Below are 12,433 nucleotides of genomic sequence, written 5' to 3' on the forward strand. Positions count from 1 at the left end.
CTTTGCTGATTGTGAGAAAGGGATGAGAAAAGGCCCTGATGGAATTTTCTTCTTGCACTTGCAGGGGAAAAAAGCGGCATCGTTCCACTACCCCAGGGGAGGTGCTAAATACAAGGGTGAGGGTGTCCAGCGGTCCCTGGTGGAGCCCTACACTCACCCAAACAGCAACGAGACAGAGCAGAGGGAGAACATAGACACCGTCATGAACTGGTTCACCAAGGAAGACTCTGACTTTGTGACTCTGTACTACGGCAGCCAGATAACATGGGACATCGATTTGGGCCAGACGCAGAGAACAAGAAGTTGATGATTCAGCAAATGGACAGGACCATCGGGTACCTGGTGGGAGCCACTGAGAAGCACAGCCTGACAGAGCACCTCAACGTCATCATCACAGGACACCATGGGATGACCACCGTGAAGCAGAGACCCGATGTCAACGAGATCCCCTTGTCCCTCTACATCAAGTTCAGGGACTTGGTCAAGGTTGATATTGTGGACTGCGGTGGCTTTGGGATACCCCTGACCAAACTGGGGCAAGAGGAGGAAGCCCTTCACCAGGCACTGAAGAATGCATACTCTCACCTCCACGTCTACAAGAAGGAGGAGTTTCCAGAACACTTCCATCTTGCTAAACACGACCGGGTTCTGCCAATCGTGCTGTATGCCAACTCTGGTTATGGTATCAATGGGGTCAGTTCATTCTAAAATGAATAAAGTCACCTTGGATCTAGGAGACAACCACTAGGGAAGGGTGGTTCTGCAAAAATCAAACATAAGCGCACAGCCGGGCATGGTGGCTCACGCCCATAATCCCAGCACTTTGGGGAGGCCGAGGTAGGTGGATCATCTGAGGTTGGGAATTTGAGACCAGCCTGGCCAACATGGTGAAACCCCATCTGTACTAAATATACAAAAATTACCCCGGGTGTGGTAGCGTGCATCTGTAGTTCCAGCTACTCTGGAGGCTGAGGCATGAGAATCACTTGAACCTGGGAGGCGGAGGTTGCAGTGAGCCAAGATCGCGCCACTGCACTCCAGTCTGGGCAACAGAGTGAGACCCTGACTCAGAAAAATAAAATAAAATAAAACAAAACAAAATGAAATAAGTGCACACACTATGAGTAGCAGCACACAGGGTCCTAAATGTTCCCCACCCCCTGCCCAACCAATGCTGCCCCAAATTACCGTTATACAAGAATAATGACCAATTCAACTTGTCAAGGCTGATTTAAAAATAAAAATAAAGCTGGGCATGGTGGCTCACATCTGTAATCTCAGTAATTTGGGAGGCCAAGAGAAGAGGATTGCTTAAGGCCAGGAGTTCAAGACCAGCCCTGGCAACATAAGGAGACCCCCATCTCTACCAAAAAAAGAAAAACAAATAAATAAACAAATAGCCAGAAGTGGGGATGCATGCCTGTAGTCCCAGCTACTCAGGAGGCTGAGGTGGGAGGATCTCTTGAGCCCAGGAGGTCAAGGTTGCAGCAAGCTGTGATTGCACCACTGCACTCCAGCTTGAGCAACAGAGCAAGACCCAGTCTCTAAAAAATAAACAAATAATAAAAAAGAATAAACACCAATTTCATTACTCAAAATTGTGCCTAGCGCTTCACTAAACATTGAATAACAGTTCTTTCATTTTTGCCTTCCAACAACCCTATAAAATAGATGCTCTTAGTTCCACTATTTTAAAGAAGAAACCAAAACCTAGAGAGAAGTGACTTGAGATTAAAAATGTAAGGTTGGGCTGAGTGCAGTGGCTCACACCTGTAATCTCAGCACTTTAGAAGGGTGAGGTAGGTAGATTGCTTGAGCCCAGGAGTTTGAGACCACGCTGGGCAGCATAGTGAAACCCCATTTCTACAAAAAATGCAAAAAAAAACGTAGCTGGGCGTAGTGGCACGTGCCTGTGGTCTCAGCAACTCAGGAGGCTGAGGTGGGAGGATTGCTTGAGCCCGGGTGGGGGTTGAGGCTGCAGTGAGCCATGATCACACCACTGTGAGATAGGAGACAGGACCTGACTCCAGAGGCAGGGCTTCAACACCAGACCAAATTGAGGACTAGCTAAAACAGGGCTGGGGCGGAAGCAGCTTTCCATCAGACATGCCCCCAAGTGTGCCATGTGAGTTTACCATTGCCATGGCAACACCCAGGAGTTACTGCCCCTTTCCATGGTGATGACCCAGTGACTCAAAAGTTACTACCCATTTTCTAGAAATTCCTGCATAAACTGCCCTTTAATCTGGATGCAATTAAAAGTGGGTAGAAATGTGATTGCAAACTCTCTGCCGCTACCCTCTGCCTCCAGGGTAGCCCTGACTTGCAGGAGCGGTCACACGGCTCTAACACTGCCTCCTCAATAAAGCTGTTTTCTTCTACACCTCCGGCTTGCCCTTGAATTCTTCCCTGGGCAAAGCCAAGAACCCTCAGGTGCTATGCTACACATCGGGGCTCCCCTGCCCTGTGTCAACTGCACTCTGGCCTGGGTGGCAGAGAGAGACCCTATCTTAAAAAAAAAAGGAAAGAAATGTAAAGTTAAGGGCTGCCCCCAAGCCTGCTGACTGATCATTATACACAATATACACAGATCACCAAAAAATTCACCACAAAGGCCCCCCACCACTGGTTCTCATTTGCCCATATCAAAAAATATGCAAGCCTATTCATACAAAGACACACAGATGCTCGTAGCAAAATTATTCATAATTGTCAAAAGGTGGCAACAAATGCTCATCAACAAGTCTGGTCTACCCGTGTGACGGAACATTAATCAACCAGAATATGGAGAGAAAGGCTGATTCCTGCTACAACCTGGACACACCTTGAGACCATTAGGCTAAATGAAAGACGCCAGACGCCAAAGGACAAATACTAGATGATTCTATTTATATATAAATGCCCAGAATATGAAAATCCAAAGAAACAGAAAGTAGATGAGTGGTTGCCAGGAGCCGGGGTGGGGGTAGTCAGGGGGAAATGAGGGGTGACTGCTGATGGATACAGGATTTCTTTCGGGGTAACGAAAATTTCTAAAATTGGTGGTGGTGATGGCTGCACAACTCTGTGAATATATTAAAAACCACTGAATTATACAGTTTATTTATTTATTTATTTATTTATTTATTTATTTATTTAGAGACAGGGACTGGTTCTGTTGCCCAGGCTGGAGTGCAGTGGCACAATGTCAACTCACTGCACCCTCCACCTCCTGGGCTCAAACCATCCTCCCACTTCAGCCTCCTGAGGAGCTGGGACTACAGACATACACCACTATGCCCAGCTAATTTTTTTGTATTTTTGGTCGAGACAGGGTTTTGCCATGTTGCTGGTCTCAAACACTTGGGTTCAAGCAATCCTCCCACCTCAGCCTCCCAAAGTGCTGGGATTACAAGTATGAGCCACCACGCCGGACCAAACTGTACAATTTCAATGCGTAAATTTATGGTATGTGAATCAGCTTTCAATAAAAGCTGTTATTAAAAAGCAACTTTAAGGGCCAGGCATAAGGGCCATGTCTGTAATCCCAGTACTTTGAGAGGCCAAGGCAGAAGGATCACTTGAGCCCAGGAGTTCAAGACCCGCCTAGACAACATGGCAAAACGCGGTCTCAACAAAAAATTTAAAAATTAGGCTTGGTGTGGTGGCTCACGCCTGTAATCCCAGCAGTTTGGGAGGTCAAGGTGGGTGGATCACTTGAGGTCAGGAGTTCAAGACCAGCCTGGCCAACATGGTGAAACCCTGTCGCTACTAAAAATATTTTTAAAACCTTAGGCGGGCACGGGGGTGGGTGCCGAGGCTGAGGCAGGAGAATCGCTTGAACCTGAGAGGTGGAGGTTGCAGTGAGTCGAGATTACGCCACTGCACTCCAACCTGCTGGGCGACAGAGTGAAATTCCAACTCAAAAAAAGAAAATTAATTAATTACAAAATTAAAACTTAGCCAGCTGTGGTGGCTCGTGTTTGCAGTCCCAGCCACTGAGGAGGCTAAAGTGGGAGGACTGCTTGAGCCCAGGAGGTTGAGGCTGCAGTGAGCCAAGACTATATCACTGCACTCTGGCCTGAGCAACAGAACAAGATCCTGTTTCACAATTTTAAAATCAATTTAAAAAGAAGCATAAGAAAACACAAAAACCAACGCTAACTGTGAGACATAAATGAGGTGGTCTATTTTTTGTTAACTACCAACTAACAATTCATGGCAGAAACAAAGTTTAAATGATGCTACAGCCGGGCGCAGTGGCTCACGCCAGTAATCCCAACACTTTGGGAGGCCGAGGCGGGTGAATTACCTGAGGTCAGGAGTTTGAGACCAGCCTGGTCAACATTGTGAAACCCCATCTCTACTTAAAAAGCCAGGCATGGTGGCGGGTGCCTGTAATCCCAGCTACTCGGGAGGCTGAGGCAGGAGAATTGCTTGAACCCGGCAGGTGGAGGTTGCAGTGAGTCAAGATCGCGCCATTGCACTCCAGCGTCGGCGACAGAGCAAAACTCCATCTCAAAAAATAAATGAATAAATAATTAAATAAATGACATTATGAACCTCGTGTGAGGGCAAACTGCCCCAGGTACAGCCTGAAGAACGCTTGCTGTGAACAGGAGCCATATGTGATAATTATGTTTGCAACTTGCTTCACCTTAGCTTGTTGCAACTCCACAGTGTAACAGGTATGAGAAAACTCATGGGGTTACTGTTTAATGTTGGTGGAAATATTCACAATAAACTATAACAATTTATCACCTAAGGTATATTTTATCCCTCAAGTGGCCCAGAACACTGTAATTAACGCAGACCAATCGCACGCCCACAGCTAAGGCCTTGCCAAGGAGAAATTCCACAGTCACCTGGCCTATTTGTAAACCTGGTTTATGACCTTTTGTAACAGGACAGCTTAACAGTAGCATGAGGACATTTAATGAGACAAGAACATTCCCCACTGACCAACCAGATAGTTTCAGGGAACAGGATGCTGTGCTCAGTTTAATTTTCTGCTGAACCGACCATTAGGCAGAAAATCCTTTGGGTCAGTGCCTCTCACTGAATCCACTTCTCAGATTTCTGTGTACCTGTCTGCTTTGCAGTGCAGAGTAAAGTGAGCCTTCCTTGTCTCTCTTCAGGGACCGAGGTGCTTGAGGCCATCATGAGGACATGCATTCTTTTTTTTTTTTTTTTTTTTTTTTCTGAGATAGTCTCACTCTTTCGCCCAGGCTGGAATGCAGCGGTGCAATCTCCGATCACTGCAACCTCCACCTACCCAGTTCAAGCGAGTCTCCCACCTCAGCCTCCCGAGTAGCTGGGATTACAGGCACGTGCCCAGCTAATTTTTCTATTTCTTGTAGAGACAGGGTTTCACCATGTTGGCCATGCTGGTCTCAAACTCCTGACCTCAAGCGATCTGCCTGCCTCAGTCTCCTACAGTGCTGGGATCACAGGTGTGAGCCACCGTGCCTGGCCGAGGGCATTCATTCTTGACGGACTGCCCCACAGCCTCAGAGACAGTCGGACTGGTTTCTTCAACCAGAGCTGAGCAGACAGGCAATTTCTGTATCCACCAGGGCAAATATTAGACCAACTCTTCAATGTACAGAGAGCATCACATTTCTTATATGCTAGAATATCTGTTGGTCTAAAATATAAATAAATAGTACTGTAGCTGGCCACAGTGGCTCACGCCTATGATCTCAGAGCTCTGTGGGGCTGAGGCAGGAGGTTCACTTGAGGTCAAGAGTTCGAGATCAGCCCGGGCAACATAGCGAGACCCCCACCACCACCTGCCATCTCTACAAAAAAATAAAATAACTCACTGAGCAGAGTAGTGCAGGCCTGTACTCCCAACTACTTGGGAGGCTGATATAGGTGGATTGCTTGAGCCCAGGAGTTTGAGGCTGCAGTGAGCTATGACTATATCACTGTACTCCAGCCAGACATTGGCTCTTAAAAAAAAAAAAAAAAAGTGTTGCAATTGACATTACTTTATCACTTGAAAAGAGGGACAGACAAGAAAGGTATTTGGCATTTACCAAGCAATTACCCAGAATCCTCATCCCATCCTACCCCCATTCTCCCCCTAAAAATGTATGTATATCTTTTTATACCATAAAAATGCATCTATTTGGCTCTGGAACAACATTACCTGCATTGTTACCTGATCTAGCATTTGTTCCCGATGACTCAGTGCAGACAAGCTCTGTGACTCAGTTTCCCCAGCTGCAAAATGAGGAATGGCGCCCTTACTGGGCTGCCATGAGGGTAAAGGAGTTCACATATATTTATAAAGCATTCAGAACAATTCATGATACATAGTAAGCTCTATATGTTTGAGCTTATTATTACTGTCAGTACAATTATCATCATCTTGCTGTTTCCAATGGGTACACTTTCTACATTCTCTTTCTTAAAGACCTTTAAATCCTTGGTATTCTCTCCACCACCACAGAGAGCAGTGTCTTTGTAGTTTAAATTTTCAAAGACTTCCTGGATCCAACAAGCATGGTATTAACTAAGGACAGTTTTCTTTCAGGGAATTGGAATCTAAAATGGCTTTTTTATTGTTATTATTTTTCAGAGAATGTATTTCAACAAAGGCAGCCATGGCTTTGATAATGTCCTCATGGATATGAAGACCATATTCAGAATTGTCGGGCCAGATTTCAAGAAGAAACGCCTGGCCAAGCCTTTTAACAGCATCCACATCTACCCATTCATGTGTAAGCTCCTGGGAGTCACCCCCAAACCCACAACGGCTCCCTGGCGGTCACCCAGGAAATGCTTGTGAACTCTTACAACCAGCAGCCAGGTGAGATACAGAAGCAACCACCAGAAAACTGTCAGCATAGTCTGCTCTGTCCTGAGATAGAAAATAATCAAAAAGGGGTCTCCTGGTGGGCAGGAGGGAATTCAAGCAGAACAATCCTGTTTACCAGCAGCTTTGGAGCCCCAGGAACAAGAAGCCAACAGCTCCAGACAGCAGCGGAGGTAGGGAATCCCTCAACCTGCTGGTAACATTTTACATAGCGCCTTTTAGGCAAAGGGAAGGCGCTCTATAGAGAAAGTCGGGCTGTAATCCTTCCGGTCCTCAGAAAATCACTGTGTACAATCTGCCCCCAAGACGCCCCTTTCAGATACAGAAACCAGCCCTCCTTCAGTAGCACAGAAAGCTGTTCACAGGGGAGGAGCAAAACCCTGCTGTTCAACTTGATGCTGAAAAAAGGAGAGGGGAAAGTCTGAAACGAGACTGCAAATTCTTAAGACTTCAAACCCTTTCAATCTGGGTGATATAAAGGAGAATAAAATCATCTCTGAGAATTTGCTGTTGCCTTCTTTTGTGGGTTGTTTACAAACACTGGCTATCTTTCCTTTTGCCAGGAGAGGCTTGGATACTGTCTGGTGATCTAACCAGTGCTTAAAGCAATTACATACAAAAAGGTGTAATGGGCTGGGCACAGCGGCTCATACTTATAATCCCAGGACTTTGGGAAGACGAGGTAGGAGGATCACTTGGGGCCAGGAGCTTGAGGCCAGCCTGGACAACACAATGAGACCCTGTCTCTACAAAAAATTAGCTGGGTGTAGTGTCACACGCCTGTAGTCCCAGCTACTGGGGAGGCTGGGGCGGGAGGATCGCTTGAACCCAGGAGTTTGAGGCTGTAGTGAGCTATGATTGCACTATTGCACTCCAATTCCTGCCTCTAAAAAACAAAGGAAAAGAGAGGAGGGCAGGGGTGACATTCATCCTTTCTCTTCTTGTAAGCCACTGCCCATGATCTCCTTGTGAACATACAGGAAGCAGTCCCTTTTGTAGAAAACTAATTAAATGAATGACCAATTCACCCAATTATGGAGGATTTTTCTTCTTTTTAGGTTTTGGAGTTTTGCCACAACTGTTTTGTAGCCCCTCCCCTGTCCCACATCCCATTGGGAGCCTGGGACAAGCTGCGTCTGACTGTCAGTTACTGATAAGCAGGACATCCCACAAACCGATTTTCAGCGAATTGGCTTTTAGCAAATTGATCATTTGGCAAAGTGGTCATTAGGCAAATGGGTCATTTGGCGAAGCGGTCATTTAGTAAATCGGCTTTCAACGACTTGCCCTATGAGATTTCTCTACAGTGTGCATTTTCTTGGTTTAAATGTACATTTCATTTCCATAATTAATACACACTAGCGGCTAGATGGGAAACTTCCCAGGGAACCAGGAGCAGCCAGAACAGCTTCTTAATAATCAGGCAATTAAAAACCTTCTGGTTTCTCAACAGGGGCGGAAGTATTGAGGGCATCTGCTCTGCAAGGCACAGTGATCGGGCTCAGCATTATCACAGGAGCTCTTGCGGTTCTGTTTGTCGCTAGTGTGACATACACAGTCATTCGTCGGAAAAAGGAGTGAGTGGTCTCTTTGGATCTCCTGTAGTTGATCATCATATGTCGTGATAACCCATGACAACTCCTTTCCACATGCCACGGGAGGTCCAGCACTCCAAGAACCCAGCAGCCAGGGCCGGCTTCATGGGCTTACAACCTGGACAGTCCCACAAGGATGCAGAAGAGTCCTCATTGTGGTTTAATAATCTGCCATTGCCATCTTGAAATTCTTTATTTTTTAACAAGGGTTGCCAGGGATAGTGGCTCATGCCTATAATCCTAGCACTTTGGGACGCCAAGGCGGGCAGATGACTTGAGCCCAAGGAGTTTGAGACCAGGCTGGGCAACATAGCAAGACCCCATCTCTACAGAAAATATAAAAATTAGCCAAGCATGTAGTCCCAGTTACTCGGGAGGCTGAGATGGGAAAATCACCTGACCCCAAGGAGGTCAAGGCTGCAGGAGCTGAGACTGTACCACTGCACTCCAGCCTGGATGACAGAGAGGGATCTTGTCTAAAAAAATAACCACAAGGCTGGGCACGGTGGCTCACACCTGTAATCCTAGCACTTTGGGAGGCCGGTGGGCGGGCGGTTGGATCACTTGAGGTCAGGAGTTTGAGACCAGCCCAGCCAACATGGTGAAACTCCACCTCTACCAAAAATACAAAAATTAGGGTGAGGTGGTACATGCCTGTAATCCCAGCTACTCCAGAGGCTGAGGCAGAAGAATCGCTTGAACCTAGGAGGCAGAGGTTGTAGTGAGCCGAGATAGCCGTCGCACTCCAGCCTGGGGGACAAGAGTGAAACTCCATCTCCAAAAAAAAAAAAAAAAAAAAAAACCAACCACAACAACAGCAACAAGGGCCCCGCATGTGGCTGAAAACAACAGAAATGTGTTGTCTTGCAGGCCTGGATGCTGCAAAGTCCAAAATCAAGGTGTCGGCCAGACTTCGCTCCGGATGAAACATGTAAGAGAGAATCCTTCCTTGCCTCTTCTGGCTTCCGGTGGCGCCGGGCAATGCTTGGTGTTTCTTGTAAATGCAGCACTCCAATCTCTCTTCCCTCATCACATGGCTGCCTTCTCCCTGTGTCTCTGTCTTCACCTGACATTCTCCTCTTTTATTTTTTTGGAGATGGACTTTCCCTCTGTCACCCAGGCTGGAGTGCAGTGGCACAATCTTGGCTCACTGCAACCTCCGCTTCCCAGGTTCAAGTGATTCTCCCACCTCAGCCTCCCGAGTAGCTGGGATTACAGGTGCCCACCACCATGCCTGGCTAATTTTGTATTTTTAGTAGAGATGGAGTTTCACCACGTTGGCCAGGCTGGTCTCGAACTCCTGACCTCAAGTGATCTGCCTGCCTCAGCCTCCCAAAGTGCTGGGATTACAGGCATGAGCCACCATGCCCGGCCCTCATTCTCTTCTTTTATCAGGACACCAGTCATTGCATTTGTCCCCTCACCAGCCCCCAATCCAGTACGACCCATCATTACTTGATGACATCTACAAAGACCCTATTTCCAAATAAGGTCATATTCCTAGGTATCGAGGATCAAGATTTCCAATTTATGTTTTTAGAGGATACACTTTTTTTTGAGTCAGGGCCTCACTCTGTCACGCAGGCTGCAGTACAGTAAGTGATTATTGCTCACTGCAGCCTCAAACTCCTGGGCTCAAGGGATCCCCTGACCTCAGCCTCCCAAGTGGCTGAGACTACAGGCACACACCAGTATGCCCAACTAATTTTTTTAATTTTTTTTTTTTTTTTTTTTTTTTTTTTTTTTTTCACAGATGAGGTCTCACTCTGTTGACCAGGCTGGTCTCCTGACCTCAAGCGATCCTCTTGCCTTGGCCTCCCAAAGCACTGGGATTACAGGCATTATCCCACGCCTGGCCCTGTTTCTACATCTCAATCACTGTGTGATTAGCCTGAGCTGCCCGTATTTCTTATTCCGCCCATTCCTGACCAATCTCCTCCTTGAACATAGCTTCCATCTCGATATCATGGGGCCTGCTAGCCACTGCAAACAGCCTAAGGAAAGTGGAAACTTTACTTAACCTTAAATTCTATTACAAAGTCCACATTGAACGTAATTTATATTTGAACTATAAAAATTTTCTGTAAGTTGAAACATGACCTATAAAGGTCTTTACACCCTGAAGCAACGTTTTAGAAAGAAATCAATTGGTCCTTTTCTGCAGAAACCATTAACCATAAGAGAGACAAAGGAAAAACTTCAATGTGCTGATTGAACTGCCATGCCCACAGCTTAATTTCTAAAGGCAACCATTCCATACTGTTCCAATGCCTTAGGTTATTCTTACTATTATTAAAGAGAGCCTCAGAGCCAGAAGTTGGATCTTGACTGTAGTTCTGGCACGTACACACATACTCTTGCAACAGAAACCACTCAGATTGTCCTAATGCTGCTCTCCATAGCAACACCACCTGGAATTTTACTTTTGGTTTTAAGCATCAGTCCTAATCCTCACTTGCACCTGAACACACCACACCTGTGAGATCCACGTGACATTAAAAATCCCTTCAGTGAGGCCGGGCGTGGTGGCTCAAGCCTGTATTCCCAGTACTTTGGGAAACCAAGGCAGGCAGATCATGAGGTCAAGAGATCGAGACCATCCTGGCCAACATGGTAAAACGCCCATCTCTACTAAAAATACAAAACTTAGCTGAGCATGGTGATGCGTGCCTGTAGTCCCAGTTACTCAGGAGGCTGAGGCTGGAGAATCGCTGGGGAGCCTGGGAGGCAGAGGTTGCAGTGAGCTGAGATCGTGCCGCTGAGATCGTGCCACTGCCCTCCAGCCTGGCAACAGAGGGAGACTCTGTCTCAAACAAACAAAAAAATCCCTTCAGTGCCTTGATCCTTCCAGATTCAGATCCAAGATAGATGACATTTGTACCTCACCACAGCCCACACACCAAGATAAAGATTTCTTCTGGCCAGGCGCGGTGGCTTACACCTGTAATCCCAGCACTTTGGGAAGCCAAGGCGGGCAGATCACCTGAGGTCAGGAATTTGAGACCAGCCTGGCCAATATGTTAAAATCCCGTCTTTACCAAAAATACAAAAATGGCCCAGCATGGTGGCTCACGCCTGTAATCCCAGTCACTCAGGAGGCTGAGGCAAGAAAATTGCTTGAACGTGGGAGGTGGAGGTTGCAGTGAGCCGAGATCGCGCCATTGCACTCCAGCCTGGGCAACAAGAGCGAAACTCCGTCTCAAAAAAAAAAAGAGAGATGTCTTCTGTGTGCATGGCTCAGCTCTGTGGTCCGCTAGAGTCCTTCCTCAATCTGCTTCCAACCTATCGAATCAGGAAAGACTGAACCAACCTAGATTTATTAATAGTTTAGTATAACATAATACAGTGTTACTTACTATGGCATTGACCGTATATCCCCTTTTGCTCCTTGGAGGAAAGGCAATTAATAGCTATTATGTGAGTTAATAAAATAAGCCCAGGATTTATGAGTGTAACTAATCTGTTCCTGTTGGTTTTCTTTGTCTCCTGCAGACGGAGAGCTGATCAAAACAGCAAAGCAGTGCCCCTCGCCCACTTCCGAAGCCAACTTTCCTGAATCGCCCAGACCCATCCCTGGTTAGGACTTGCTGTGGATTCTCAGGGGACTCCATCTCAGGATACAGGGATTGAGAGGGTGTATGCAACAACATCTCAGACCCAGAAACCGTTAATTTTGTCTAAAACCACGGCAATAACCACATCCCACCCTCTTGATTTAAATGAAAGTGTTTGGAGGAATAAAAGATGAACCTTTTTTTTTTTTTGTCAGATCTTGCGCTCATTTGGTTCTGGTGGGGAACAACAGCCATGAGAGAACACGTGTATTCAATTAGAATTAATTCCCCTCTCATTCTCATAGCTGAGCAGGGCTCAAGTGCCTCTCATCTGAAAGTGGTAATAAGATTTAATCTGTCTCCTCATCTACCTTCTGCAAGCATACTTAACAAATTAGCTCTCGGGACTCTTCCCAATGGAGTTTTATGAGGGATTTGCTAAGGTAAATGTTTCAGACTTTGAACACAGTTCAGATTTCAGG

Source organism: Rhinopithecus roxellana, chromosome 20, assembly GCF_007565055.1.
Source record: "Rhinopithecus roxellana isolate Shanxi Qingling chromosome 20, ASM756505v1, whole genome shotgun sequence".
In the NCBI taxonomy this organism is placed as follows: domain Eukaryota; kingdom Metazoa; phylum Chordata; class Mammalia; order Primates; family Cercopithecidae; genus Rhinopithecus; species Rhinopithecus roxellana.